Below are 14797 nucleotides of genomic sequence, written 5' to 3'. Positions count from 1 at the left end.
TTCCAGTGACTTTTCCTCCGATGAGTTATTTTTCATGTGCACACATGGGGGAGCTTTTGAGACACTGGTTTGAATGTTATGCGCAATGGCTTTCCCGACAACTTGAGTCTGAGATGATGAGGTGGACTTCTCCATGGTGGGCAGTGTAATAGGGCAAGACTGGCTATAGAACTGCCTGAGATTTCCCCAGTGCTCATTGTCTGATACGAGGCCCTCGGACCGATTCGTAATTCTCTTCTAAATGTAGCCGTGTATGTGCCTTCTCTAGCAAAAAAGGGTAAAGCTAAAAAAAAATAGAGGAGAATTTTAACAGCTTCAGTGTTTTCTGATGCCTTGGTAAGAAGCACATGGGCCATAAATGTGGGAGGGACTGTCTCTTCAGGTGAAATGGGGCTGGGGAGGAACTCTGATTTCCATAGCAACCTTATTGGAAATGCCCCTGAAATGATCCCAAATCAATTCTTGCATGGAAAAAGGAAAACCTCAAAGCATTGGTGGAATAGAAAACAAATCCTACCTGGAGGGAGCAGAAGAAAAAGGGAAAGGCTGGCGTTGGGCCTGATGTTCTTGGTCTCTTGCTCTGTTTGCTGTATGAAGAAAATGCAGAAAAATAGAAAATGCTGTGTTAAATGAAAAGAAGCCTGTTTCACAGGTCCTTAACTGGCTTTATCATTGTCTTTCTTTTGACCCAAATTTTAATGGTTAAAAACATAAATAAACATATAAAAATAGCCCTGGTGGCAGCTGCACAGACCCACGACAGAGTGTCATGAATGGCTGGGGCTTCCCTTTGCCCCATTTTCTTTGGAATTATCAACAGCACCATAGTCATGCCTGGATGCTTTGCTCATGAGGCAGGGTTTTAAATGCTCTTGAAAGGAAGATTCCTTGAGAAAATCAATACTGCTAATTTCTTAGTGCTATTTATGTATCGACAAAACCCCTCTAGCAGTTATTTTCTTGTGTAAAGTCTATGGTATAACTGGATTAATACAAATTTATATAAAATTAAGCAGGCCATCCTTTATGATGAATGGGAAATAGATAAAAGTTGCCTCCCCTTCTCATTGTTTTTTGCTCCCAAGGCAGCCAGGTTATAGTCTCTGCAGTTTATGTTTGACTCCTTGCCATTCCTTTTCTCTCACCTTTTCCTCAGGACTCTCACTCACTCTCATGGTTTCAATCATTAACCATATTCTCATCCTGGGCTTCCATCATAGACTCCGGTTGTACATTTCCCACTGCCTATTGCACATTCCTACCTGGATATGGAAGTCAAATTTATTAAATCAAGCACCAAACTTAACTTCCTTTCTCCACTTGCCTTCTCAGCCTCCTCCTTTACCCTCCCCCTCAGCTCACCATTTCCTTCTGGCTGTCCCACTTCTGTTCTTGAACCTCTATTTTTTGAGTCACCTGGGCTTGAAAATTTGGGGTCATCTTTGACTCTTGCCTGTCTCATGTCCTGCTCTGTGTTGTGAGTCCTCAAGGCCACCCTTAGGCTTGATGGCTTGCTAAAAGATACATGGGACTCAGAAAACTATTACACTCATGGATGTGGTTTATTGAAGTAAAAGGATAGAAATTAAAAGAGAGAAAAGGGAAAGATGCATGGGGCATGATTTCCAGGAGGAACCAGGTGCAAGCTTCCAAAACTTAGATACATGGGACTCAGAAAACTATTACACTCATGGATGTGGTTTATTGAAGTAAAAGGATAGAAATTAAAAGAGAGAAAAGGGAAAGATGCATGGGGCATGATTTCCAGGAGGAACCAGGTGCAAGCTTCCAAAACTTAGGCTTGATGGCTTGCTAAAAGATACATGGGACTCAGAAAACTATTACACTCATGGATGTGGTTTATTGAAGTAAAAGGATAGAAATTAAAAGAGAGAAAAGGGAAAGATGCATGGGGCATGATTTCCAGGAGGAACCAGGTGCAAGCTTCCAAAACTTCTTTCCCAGGGGAGTTGCATGGATGTGCTTAATTCTCTGAGCAATGATTTGTGACAAGATGTGCAACCAGGGAACTAGCGGAGCTCACCTGAGCCTTGGTGTCCAGGGTTTTTACTGGGGATCAGTCATGTAGACGTGCAGTGCCAGCATGATTTATCTCAGCTGTTCAGACTCCAGATCCCCAGGAAAGAATAGGCATTCACCATGAAGCATATTGTTAGCATAAACTATTTGACCAAACTGATACTGCTTGGCCCAAGGCCTCAGGCATACAACACTCTTACCAGGCAGAGTATTCTAAGGGTTCAGAGCTCAACTCCCAGGAGCTGGCCAAGTCCTGAAGATAGAACATTTTTGAGAACATTCAGGTTTTGAGCAACCCAACTCTGATGAATTAACCTTACAGGCACATACAATACCAAGCTTTATTGACTGTTGGGGAAAATGGGTAAGAGCACATACTTTGGTGTTAAACAGATATGTGTGTCTAGCTCTATGAGGATTAAATGAGATATGGTTATATAATCTATCAACTTGCTACCTGGCCTCTCTGCCTCTAGCCTCCTTCCACCCTTGTCACATTCTAGTCCATCTTGTTGATCATCACCAAGTCTGTATCCTCAAAGCTCACTGTTGGTGAACTATTTCCCCTCTCTAAGACTGCCTTAATCCATGGTCTCCTATTGACTAGTCATGCAAGCTCTTTTTTAAGTTCAATCACTCATGACTCTCCTATGCTCCAGTGAAACCAGAACATTCACCAGCATTGGGCAGATTAATTCTTAGCACTTCAACAGCATTGCTCATGACAGTCATTTACTGAGAAGGATGACCCTTTTCTGAAGAAACCCACTGGTTTATTCACCTTTAAATTCTCCACAGAGCCCAGGTGCCTTACCCATTGTCATGCCTGAAACATGTGATGAATGAATGGAAGAATAAATGTTGCTCCAGTGTTACAAAGAAACCCAAGTACTATTCAATGATGGGAGAGGCCAGGCAGGGGGTGTGTGTTGGGGGAGGTTGAAATCCAATTCATGATTTTCTCACAAGCCAAGTCCTGAGGAGGGGTGTGGAGGAAGGGTGTCTTCTAATTAACACAAAAGCATCAAATAGTATAGCAGTGGCCTTCCTGTCAGGGTCTTTGTATATTAAAAGGAAACCCTTCATGAGATTGGGTCCTCGTGCTGCTTTGGGTTTCATGAGAAGGGACCCATGGACTTGGCTGTTTTTGCCCACTCAAGTTTTAGTTATCCTGGGAGCAGCACCCCTATTATTGGAGAAGATAATTCTTGAGGCCAAAAATAGCAGACCAAGAGTAAGGATGAAGAAAAGTAACTGGATCTATTATGCTTGGTAAGAAGAGATAAAGCCTTGTTTCATGAAAATGTTCCTAATAATAAAAACCAGTCCCTACCAGTGCAGCAAATAGTCAAAACAACATCTTGGGGGAGTGATTTTTAAGGTTTTTTTTTCTTTTTCCTGGTTACAATTTAAAAAACTGCTCTAAAGGAAGTCTGTTCCAAATTCAGTACTAAAGGGGAATGTTGTTGATTAGCGGAAAGGAGAGCCAAAGTACTTTGGTGGCCCAAGGCGGTGACTGTGAACGTGGGGCCTTCATCACTGCCTGGGAAGAGCTTCAGCACTGGCAGTTAACTCTCAGCTGGGCTCTGCATAACAGCTGTAAAGCTGATAAAACCACTGTGCGTGTTGTCAGCAACATACTGGCTTTAATTTTTTAAATGATACTTTACTTCTACTTTGTGTCAAGGGGGTTAGGTTCTTAGATGACTAAGGAAATAAACCAAGCAAAGAAAAATCAGTGTCATCCATGTTGAGGTATTAACTGCAGCACTAATGAGATGCTGAATAGCAAGACGGAGATGATTAGAAGACACTGAATGAAGGAATCTATCAAGTAAACTTTTAGATCCTTATGTTCAGAATCCTGGTATTAGAAGTAGAACATGGAGCTAATTGGTTTGTGGCTGGAGAGACCTGGCTTTGAATCAGAGAGAAGATGAAGTTTGATCAACTCAACATATGTCCCCTTCACTAGTGGGAAAACTCCCACTAGTGAAACTCCCAGGGCATTTGTGTTGTCATGAAAATATTCTTATTAATTTAATGGAATACCAATGTGTTTGTGGCATTTTGGGATCATTGTCACTGCCATGATACAACTGTTCATGCTTCATGCTTATGGCCTCCAAGACTGATCTGAAATTCCTTCATACACAACCTAGCAATCATGACTCGCCAGTGGACAAAATAGTAGAATCCTATTCCAGAATCTAAAGGACCTTGTCATTGTTTCCAAGTCTGAAGAGACTTTCTGGAACAAGGTGAAAATGAGACAGGGTGTTCCCTCCATTGCATATGCTGTATATAGAAAAGATTTTTATATTCCTGTTGAACAAGTCATCCTTTTTAGGAATGGCTTTTCCTCCATGATCTTATAAAATATTATTAACTAATATACTATAACTTTGCTTTTGCTTCTTTGTATTTGAATGCACTTTCTCCACTTTTCAGACTGATGGGTAGTCATTTAATTATCAATTTAGGGGGATTTGGTTCCTTAAGACCTTCCTTTAATGGGGAGTGATATAATGTCTATCGGTAAGCATTGTTGATCCCCTCTGGGAGAATCCTTTGTAGTTCTTGTAGGCCTTGGTCTCTATAGGACTTGAAAGTGGATGCTGAGTTTTCTGTTTGAGTGGTCACTCTTGAGACTGTTGACTAAGCTGACAGGTCATTTTTCATCTAGGCCTGAGTTGGCCTCCCTGTCTGCTGTGGCTGGGGAACATATTGGGTCAGATTTTGAAGCTGAAAACTTTCTCAGTGCTCCATATAGATCCTATTTCTTTAAAGCACTTAAAAGTAGAACAATTCTTCAATTCACTGATGTCATTTATGGCAGTGATAATATGAGGACTTTTTTTTTCTGAACGGCCCGGTTACTTTTGCTTTGTTCACTCATTTATTCTGGAATGTTTGAGCACCTATTATATGCTGGGCAACATGCTGGATACTGGAGGTTCAGGAGTGGGGTCTAAGTCAGATTAAGTCTTTGTCCTCATAGTATTTAAAATAGTTACAATCAAATGGGAGACAGAAACAGGCTGTTACAGCATATTGTGATGGGGGCTGTGATAGGGAAGCTTGGTAAGCTCCCAGGATGAACATTCAACAGGATTTGGTTGCCTGTACATACCAGGAAATGTGTAAGATGCTGAGTTTGTAGTTAACTAATAAAATAGACATTGCCCCTGCTGTCATTATACTTATGACTGGGGAAAACTGTTTTTTTTTTTTTTTTAACATCTTTATTGGAGTATAATTGCTTTACAATGGTGTGTTAGTTTCTGCTTTACAACAAAGTGAATCAGTTATACATATACATATGTTCCCAAATCTCTTCTCTCTTGCGTCTTCCTCCCTCCCACCCTCCCTATCCCATCTCTCTAGGTGGTCATAGACCACCTAGCTGATCTCCCGTGCCATGCGGCTGCTTCTCACTAGCTATCCACCCTACGTTTGGTAGTGTATATATGTCCATGCCACTCTCTTACTTCGTCACAGCTTACCCTTCCCCCTCCGCATATCCTCAAGTCCATGCTCTAGTTGGTCTGTGTTTTATTCCTGTCCTACCCCTAGGCTCTTCATGTCATTTTTTTTCTTAGATTCCATATATATGTGTTAGCATACAGTATTTGTTTTTCTCCTTCTGACTTACTTCACTCTGTATATCAGACTCCAGATCCATCCACCTCACTACAAATAACTCAATTTCGTTTATTTTTATGGCTGAGTAATATTCCATTGTATACATGTGCCACATCTTCTTTATCCATTCATCTGTCAATGGACACTTAGGTTGCTTCCATGTCCTGGCCATTGTAAATAGAGCTGTAATGAACATTTTGGTACATGACTCTTTTTGAATTATGGTTTTCTCAGGGTATATGCCCAGTAGTGGGATTGCTGGGTCGTATGGTAGTTCTATTTGTAGTTTTTTAAGGAACCTCCATACTGTTCTCCATAGTGGCTGTATCAATTTACATTCCCACCAAGAGTGCAAGAGTGTTCCCTTTTCTCCACATCTTCTCCAGCATTTATTGTTTCTACATTTTTTGATGATGGCCATTCTGACCGGTGTGGGATGATATCTCATTGTAGTTTTGATTTGCATTTCTCTAATGATTAATGATGTTGAGCATTCTTTCATGTGTTTGTTGGCAATCTGTATATCTTCTTTGGAGAAATGTCTACTTAGGTCTTCTGCCCATTTTTGGATTGGGTTGTTTGTTTTTTTGTTATTGAGCTGCATGAGCTGCTTGTAAATTTTGGAGATTAATCCTTTGACAGTTGCTTCATTTGCAACTATTTTCTCCCACCCTGAGGGTTGTCTTTTGGTCTTCTTTATGGTATCCTTTGCTGTGCAAAAGCTTTGAAGTTTCATTAGGTCACATTTGTTTATTTTTGTTTTTATTTCCATTTCTCTAGGAGGTGGGTCAAAAAGGATCTTGCTGTGATTTATGTCATAGAGTGTTCTGCCTCTGTTTTCCTCTGTGAGTTTGATAGTGTCTGGCCTTACATTTAGGTCTTTAACCCATTTTGAGTTTATTTTTGTGTATGGTGTTAGGGAGTGTTCTAATTTCATACTTTTACATGTAGCTGTCCAGTTTTCCCAGCACCACTTATTGAAGAGGCTGTCTTTTCTCCATTGTATATTCTTGCCTCCTTTATCAAAGATAAGGTGACCATATGTGCATGGGTTTATCTCTGGGCTTTCTATCCTGTTCCATTGATCTATATTTCTGTTTTTGTGCCAGTACCATACTGTCTTGATTACTGTAGCTTTGTAGTATAGTCTGAAGCCAGGGAGCCTGATTCCTCCAGCTCCATTTTTCTTTCTCAAGATTGCCTTGGTTATTCGAGGTCTCTTGTGTTTCCATACAAATTGTGAAATTTTTTGTTCTGGTTCTGTAAAAAATGCCAGTGGTAGTTTGATAGGGATTGCATTGAATCTGTAGATTGCTTTAGGCAGTAGAGTCATTTTTTCACAGTGCTGATTCTTCCAATCCAAAAACATGGTATATCTCTCCATCTATTTGTATCATCTTTAATTTCTTTCATCAGTGTCTTGTAATTCTCTGCATACAGGTCTTTTGTCTCCTTAGGGAGATTTATTCCTAGATATTTTATTCTCTTTGTTGCAGTGGTAAATGGGAGTGTTTTCTTAATTTCACTCTCAGATTTTTCATCATTAGTGTATAAGAATGCCAGAGATTTCTATGCATTAATTTTGTATCCTGCTACTTTACCAAATTCATTGATTATCTCTAGTAGTTTTCTGGTAGTATCTTTAGGATTCTCTGTGTATAGTATCATGTTATCTGCAAACAGTGACAGCTTTACCTCTTCATTTCTGCTTTGGATTCCTTTTACTTCTTTTTCTTCTCTGATTGCTGTGGCTAGAACTTCCAAAACTATGTTGAATAAGAGTGGTGAGAGTGGGCAACCTTGTCTTGATCCTGATCTTAGTTGAAATGGTTTCAGTTTTTCACCATTGAGGATGATGTTGGCTGTGGGTTTGTCATATATGGCCTTTATTATGTTGAGGAAAGTTCCCTCTATGCCTACTTTCTGCAGGGTTTTTATCATAAATGGGTGTTGAATTTTGTCAAAAGCTTTCTCTGCATCTATTGAGATGATCATATGGTTTTTCTCCTTCAGTTTGTTGATATGGTGTATCACGTTGATTGATTTGCGTATATTGAAGAATCCTTGCATTCCTGGAATAAACTCCACTTGATCATGGTGTATGATCCTTTTAATGTGCTGTTGGATTCTGTTTGCTAGTATTTTGTTGAGGATTTTTGCATCTATGTTCATCAGTGATATTGGCCTGTAGTTTTCTTTCTTTATGATGTCTTTGTCTGGTTTTGGTAACAGGGTGATGGTGGCCTCATAGAATGAGTTTGGGAGTGTTCCTCCCTCTGCTATCTTTTGGAAGAGTTTGAGAAGGATAGGTGTTAGGTCTTCTCTAAATGTTTGATAGAATTCGCCTGTGAAGGCATCTGGTCCTGGTCTTTTGTTTGTTGGAAGGTGTTTAACCACAGTTTCAATTTCAGTGCTTGTGATTGGTCTGTTTATATTTTCTATTTCTTCCTGGTTCAGTCTTGGCAGCTTGTGCATTTCTAAGAATTTGTCCATTTCTTCCAGGTTGTCCATTTTATTGGCATAGAGTTGCTTGTAGTAATCTCTCATAATCTTTGTATTTCTGCAGTGTCAGTTGTTACTTCTCCTTTTCCATTTCTAATTCTATTGATTTGAGTCTTCTCCCGTTTATTCTTGATGAGTCTGGCTAATGGTTTATCAATTTTGTTTATCTTCTCAAAGAACCAGCTTTTTTTTTTTTTTTTTTTTTTTTTTTTTTTTTTTTTTTTTTTTTTTGCGGTACGCGGGCCTCTCACTGCTGTGGCCCCTCCCGCCGCGGAGCACAGGCTCCGGACGCACAGGCCCAGCGGCCATGGCTCACGGGCCCAGCCGCTCCGCGGCACGTGGGATCCTCCCGGACCAGGGCACGAACCCGTGTCTCCTGCATCGGCAGGCGGACTCTCAACCACTGCGCCACCGGGGAAGCCCTCAAAGAACCAGCTTTTAGTTTTATTGATCTTTGCAATTGTTTCCTTCATTTCTTTTCCACTTATTTCTGATCTGATCTTTATGATTTCTTTCCTTCTGCTAAATTTGGGGGGTTTTTGTTCTTCTTTCTCTCATTGCTTTGGGTACAAAGTTAGGATGTTTATTTGAAATGTTTCCTGTTTCTTAAGGTAGGATTGTATTGCTATAAACTTCCCTCTTAGAACTGCTCTTGCTGCATCCCATAGGTTTTGGGTCGTCTTGTCTTCATTGTCACTTGTTTTTAGGTATTTTTTGATTTCCTCTTTGATTTCTTCATTGATCACTTCGTTATTAAGTAGTGTATTGTTTAGCCTCCATGTGTTTGTATTTTTTACAGATCTTTTCCTATAATTGATATCTAGTCTCATAGTGTTGTTGTCAGAAAAGATACTTGATACGATTTCAGTTTTCTTAAATTTACCAAAGCTAGATTTGTGACCCAAGATATGATCTATCCTGGAGAATGTTCCATGAGTACTTGAGAAAAATGTGTATTCTGTTGTTTTTGGATGGAATGTCCTATAAATATCAAGTAAGTCCATCTTGTGTAATGTATCATTTAAAGCTTGTGTTTCCTTATTTATTTTCATTTTGGATGATCTGTCCATTGGTGAAAGTGGGGTGCTAAAGTCCCCTACTATGATTGTGTTACTGTCGATTTCCCTTTTATGGCTGTTAGTATTTGCCTTATGTATTGAGGTGCTCCTATGTTGGGTGCATAAATATTTACAATTGTTATATCTTCTTCATGGATCAATCCCTTGATCATTATGTAGCGTCCTTGTTTGTCTCTTGTAATAGTTTTTATTTTAAAGTCTATTTTGTCTGATATGAGAATTGCTACTCCAGCTTTCTTCTGATTTCCATTTGCATGGAATATCTTTTTCCATCCCCTCACTTTCAGTCTGTATGTGTCTCTAGATCTGAAGTGGGTCTCTTGTAGACAGCATGTATATGGGTCTTGTTTTTGTATCCATTCACAGTCCGTGTCTTTTGGTGGTAGCATTAATTCATTTACATTTAAGGTAATTATCGATATGTATGTTCCTATTACCATTTACTTGTTTTGGGTTTGTTCTTGTGGGTCTCTTCCTTCTCTTATGTTTCTTGCCTAGAGAAGTTCCTTTAGCCTTTGTTGTAAAGCTGGTTTGGTGGTGCTGAACTCTCTCAGCTTTTGCTTGTCTGTAAATGTTTTAATTTCTCCATCAAATATGAATGAGATCTTTGCTGTGTAGAGTAATCTTGGTTGTAGATTTTTTCCTTCATCACTTTAAATATGTTCTGCCACTCCCTTCTGGCTTTCAGGGTTTCTGCTGAAAGATCAGCTTTTAACCTTATGGGGTTTCCCTTGTGTGTTGTTTGTTGTTTTTCCCTTGCTGCTTTTAATATGTTTTCTTTGTATTTAATTTTTGATAGTTTGATTAATATGTGGCTTGGCGTGTTTCTCCTTGGACTTATCTTTTATGGGACTCTCTGTGCTTCCTGGACTTGATTAACTATTTCCTTTCCCATATTAGGGAAGTTTTCAAGTATAATCTCTTCAAATATTTTCTCAGTCCCTTTCTTTTTCTCTTCTTCTTCTGGGACCCCTATAATTTGAATGTTGGTGCATTTAATGTTGTCCCAGAGGTCTCTGAGACTGTCCTCAGTTCTTTTCATTCTTTTTTCTTTATTCTGCTCTGCAGTAGTTATTTCCACTATTTTATCTTCCAGGTCACTTATCCATTCTTCTGCCTCAGTTATTCTGCTATTGATCTCATCTAGAGTATTTTTAATTTCATTTATTGTGTTGTTCATTATTGCTTGCTTCTTCTAAAGTTCTTCTAGGTCCTTGTTAAATGTTTCTAGCATTTTCTCTTTTCTATTTCCAAGATTTTGAATCATCTTTACTATCATTATTCTGAATTCTTTTTCAGGTAGACTGCCTATTTCCTCTTCATTTGTTAGGTATGGTGGGTTTTTAACTTGCTCCTTCATCTGCTGTGTATGTCTCTGTCTTTTCATTTTGCCTATCTTACTGTGTTTGGGGTCTCCTTTTCACAGGCTGCAGGTTCATAATTCCTGTTGTTTTTGGTTTCTGTGCCCAGTGGCTAAGATTGGTTCAGTGGGTTGAGTATGTTTCCTGGTTGAGGGGACTAGTGCCTGTGTTCTGGTGGATGAGGCTGGATCTTGTCTTTCTGGTGGGTAGTTCCATGTCTGGTGGTGTGTTTTGGGGTGTCTGTAGCCTTATTATGATTTTAGGCAGCTTCTCTGCTAATGGATGGGGCTGTGTTTCTGTCTTGCTAGTTGTTTGGCACAGGGTGTCCAGCACTGTAGCTTGCTGGTCGTTGAGTGAAGCTGGGTCTTTGTGTTGAGATGCAGATCTCTGGGAGATTTTCACCATTTGATATTACATGGAGCTGGGAGGTCTCTTGTGGACCAGTGTCCTGAAGTTGGTTCTCCCACCTCAGAGGCACAGCCCTGATGCCTGGCTGGAGCACCAAGAGCCTTTAATCCACACGGCTCAGAATAAAAGGGAGAAAAAATAGAAAGAAAGAAAGAAAGAAGATAAAATAAAATAGAATAAAATAAAGTTATTAAAATAAAAAATCGAAAATAATTATTAAGAAGAAAAATTTGAAAAAGTAAAAAAAAAAGGGACGGTCAGAACGCTAGGAGAAATGGTGCAAGTAAAGCTATGCAGACAAAATCTCACACAGAAGCATACGCATACACACTCACAAAAAGAGGGAAAAATAATCTATCTTGCTCCCAAAGTCCATCTCCTCAATTTGGGATGATTCGTTGTCTATTCAGGTATTCCACTGTTGCAGGGTACATCAAGTTGATTGTGGAGATTTAATCCGTTGCTCCTGAGGCTGCTGGGAGAGATTTCCCTTTCTCTTCTTTGTTCACACAGCTCCCGGGGTTCAGCTTTGGATGTGGCCCCGCCTCTGGGTGTAGGTTGCAGAGAGCGTCTGTTCCCGCCCAGACAGGACGGGGTTAAAGGAGCAGCTGATTCGGGGGTTCTGGCTCAATCAGGCTGGGGCGAGGGAGGGGCACGGAGTGCGGGGCGAGCCTGCGCGGGAGAGGCCGGCGTGACGTTGCGTCAGCCTGAGGCACGCCGTGCGTTCTCCCGGGGAAGTTGTCCCTGGATCACGGGACCCTGGCAGTGGCGGGCTGTACAGGCTCCCAAGAGGGGAGGTGTGGAGAGTGACCTGTGCTCGCACATAGGCTTCTTGGTGGCGGCAGCAGCAGCCTTAGCGTCTCATGCCCGTCTCTGGGGTCCGCGCTGATAGCCGCGGCTCTCGCCCGTCTCTGGAGCTCCTTTAAGCGGCGCGCTTAATCCCCTCTCCTCGCGCCCTAGGAAACAAAGAGGCAAGAAAAAGTCTCTTGTCTCTTCGGCAACTCCACGCCTGTCTCTAGAGCTCCACTCTTTCGAATACCAAGAGAAGACTCCTCAACATTGTGTCATAACCTTCATGGGAAAAGGATCCGAAGAAGAATAGACACTGTATATGCGTAAAAGAACCACATCTTGCACACTCACTTGGCTGTAGGTAAGAGGCCTCTGCTCCTTGCCATATGGATCTCTCCTTAAGGCTGCTTGAGTGTCCTTATAACATGGCAGCTGGCTTACCCCAGGATGAGTGATCCGGCCCGCGGTCCCCGGGACTGTCGCGGCTTCGTCCGCCGGGGTTCCTCCAGAGCCGGCAGCGTCAGTGAGGCCGCCCTCCCCTCGGGCTCCGGGGCAGTTCCGTGACGGCGGAGGGAAGAGACCCCGAGCCGGGAGTTCCAGCTCTGCGGAAACACGGGCTCCGTTCTTGGGAAAACTGGTTTTGATTGAATAATCACATAAGCACATATGTGTGATATTGTTATAAAGAAAACATGGGGTATGATAAGAGAAGCTCTTAGGTGATCTAGTTTAGACTGAGTGGTCTGGGAACACGGATCTGAGGAGACGTTTAGGCTGAGACTTGATGTATGAGTAGGAGGTAATCAACGGCACTGGGGGAAGAAAGGGCTCCAGGTGGAAATACTGTCCTGTGTTAAGGCCTGTGGCAGCAAGAACGTGAAGGTTCATGGGGCAGAATGTTGGGTGTGGTTCTGTCATTGTGTGCAGTGAGGGGTCAGGGCAGAGAAAGGGTCAGGGGTTCGGCTAGAGGGTGACCAGGATCAGATGACAAGGAGCCCTTCCCAGCCACAGGAAGGAGTCTTGACCTTATCTTGAAGGGAATGAGGGAGCTATTGAAGTGTTTGAGCAGTAAGGAGACATGATCAGATTTGTACCTTTAAGAAATTCATGTAGCTGCTGTAGTGGATTAAGTTGTGGGACAAGTTAGGGGGCATGGAGACTAGTTGGGAGACTGCTGCAGGAACGGGAGTACGAAATTCAGGAGGGAGCATTGCTGGGTGAATGGGCCCTGGGACCACAGCGCCTGGCTTGGGTCCAACCTCTGTCACTCAATAGCTGGACAGCTCTGAGCAGTCACTTTGCGTCTGTGGGTTGCTGGTCTTGCTTCTGTAAAATGGGAATGCTAATGCTAATGCCCGTCTCTTGGGTTGCTGTGGGGTCATTGCCATTTAGTGCTCTGAGCAGTTTGTGGCTGAGATACTTGTGTACTCTATTTTATGCAGGCTGCACGCTGCCAAAAGGCTCAGGATTGGCGGTGGGGAGGGTGGGGGCAGTCTGTGCCCTGGGGGGAGCTTACTCATCCTGGAGCAGGAGATGCCTGTTTCAATGCATCCATCCAAAAGGGGCATCTTTTTGTAATTTCAGCAAAGTTACCTTGAGAGGCAAAGCAGCAGCCCTGCCTGGCACATGTAAGTACTCAATAAGTGTTATCTGTTATTAACAGCTCTGTATGATTTTGTACAAAACAGTGAACCTTTCTGTGTCCCTTTTCTTATCTGTAAAACAAGGAAATAATGGCCCCTGCATAATAGGATTGGTTATAAGAGTTAATGAATGAATACAGGCAAAACACTTAAAATAGTGCCTGGCATGAATAAACGTGTGTTAAAAAGAGACACAGGAGCATTATTCATTCAGTCGTGTTTGTGAGTCCACTGTGTGCTGGGCACAGAACTGAAACTTGGAAGAAAGAAGCAGATATGTCCCTGTCCTCATGGAGTAAATAAAAATTTACCTCAATATTTAATTAAAACTGTGATAAATGTTATGAAAATGAAGTCTAAGGGATAGAGACAATTAAGAAGATTTGAGAACATTTAGAAGTAGGAAGGCCAAGAATCTGATTAGATACAGGAGTTGATGCCAGGAAGATTGTGGACTCATGGCAATGTTTCAAGGAGGGTGAGGTTGCTGTGTTGCCCAACTTTATAGCTAGATTCCTAAGGATGAGTTGGATTACCTAGCTAACTTTGTGTGTGATTTAGGAAATGATTTCAGATGGAAATTAAAGTGTGCAATACTTAGAAATTATTTGATGCACTGAAAAGTTCCGTAAAGTTTGTACAGAGAAAAAACATATACATTCAACTGATTTTAAACATGCTATATAAGCTGTAAGACTTGAAGTAGCAAATGAAGTCTGGATGCCAGCTTATTAGAGACATTTATAGATGGGATATGAGTCATCATTTTATCTTTTATTTTTTGTAAACTGGAAACAATGTCCCGATTATCTACTTGGAGAAGAGATAGGTGAAAGTATCCCATGTGATTTTGCTTGCTTTGTCCTCTTTGTTTTTTTCCTGTTTGATTCTGATAGTGTCATGGGTGAGTCAGATGACCTTCCCTGGGCAATTTCTGAAACACTGTGGAGAATTTCTGAAACACATGATAGAATATTCATGGGCACCTTCAGTAGTTTTAGGATTACTCTCAGACTGAATTCTTATTCAGAGCTGTGCTGAGGGCTTAGAGTACCCTAGGCAACACGGAAGTTTCTTAGATGTGCTCCTTAGTGTTTCCTATTTTAAATCCCCAAGTGGAATTGTACCTGGATCTGTTCAGCTTGTGTCATTCCTTTTCACTCTGCTCTCTCTCCGTCTTTCTTCCTAACAAGCCAGAAAGGTGATGGTGTTTTGGGGAGCAAGCCAAAGTGCCAGTTGGAATTTATAGGCATGCAGGAGAAAACCGCTTTGCTTTGCCGTAGAAAGTTATAATGCTGGCTATGAGTTGTTTGGGTTTTGGAGGCTT

The 14797-nt window shown here is 41.5% G+C and overlaps 1 protein-coding gene across 2 annotated transcripts in view; it reads left to right on the top strand.

Annotated features, from left to right (window-relative positions):
- Window positions 1-14797, top strand: part of PDE4D (phosphodiesterase 4D) — a 1495323-nt gene that overhangs the window by 110647 nt on the left and 1369879 nt on the right. Inside the window, exon 2 of one of the 2 annotated variants that reach the window (XM_067031004.1) lies at window positions 13412-13455. The exons of the other annotated variant lie outside the window; for it this stretch is intronic. The gene's annotated coding sequence lies outside the window, so the exon portion shown is untranslated. The remainder of the gene's footprint in view (window positions 1-13411; window positions 13456-14797) is intronic. 2 annotated transcript variants of the gene reach the window in all.

This window comes from Kogia breviceps, chromosome 4 (genome assembly GCF_026419965.1).
Source record: "Kogia breviceps isolate mKogBre1 chromosome 4, mKogBre1 haplotype 1, whole genome shotgun sequence".
Classification (NCBI taxonomy): Eukaryota; Metazoa; Chordata; class Mammalia; order Artiodactyla; family Physeteridae; genus Kogia; species Kogia breviceps.
This window is presented reverse-complemented; position numbering and strand designations above follow the sequence as displayed.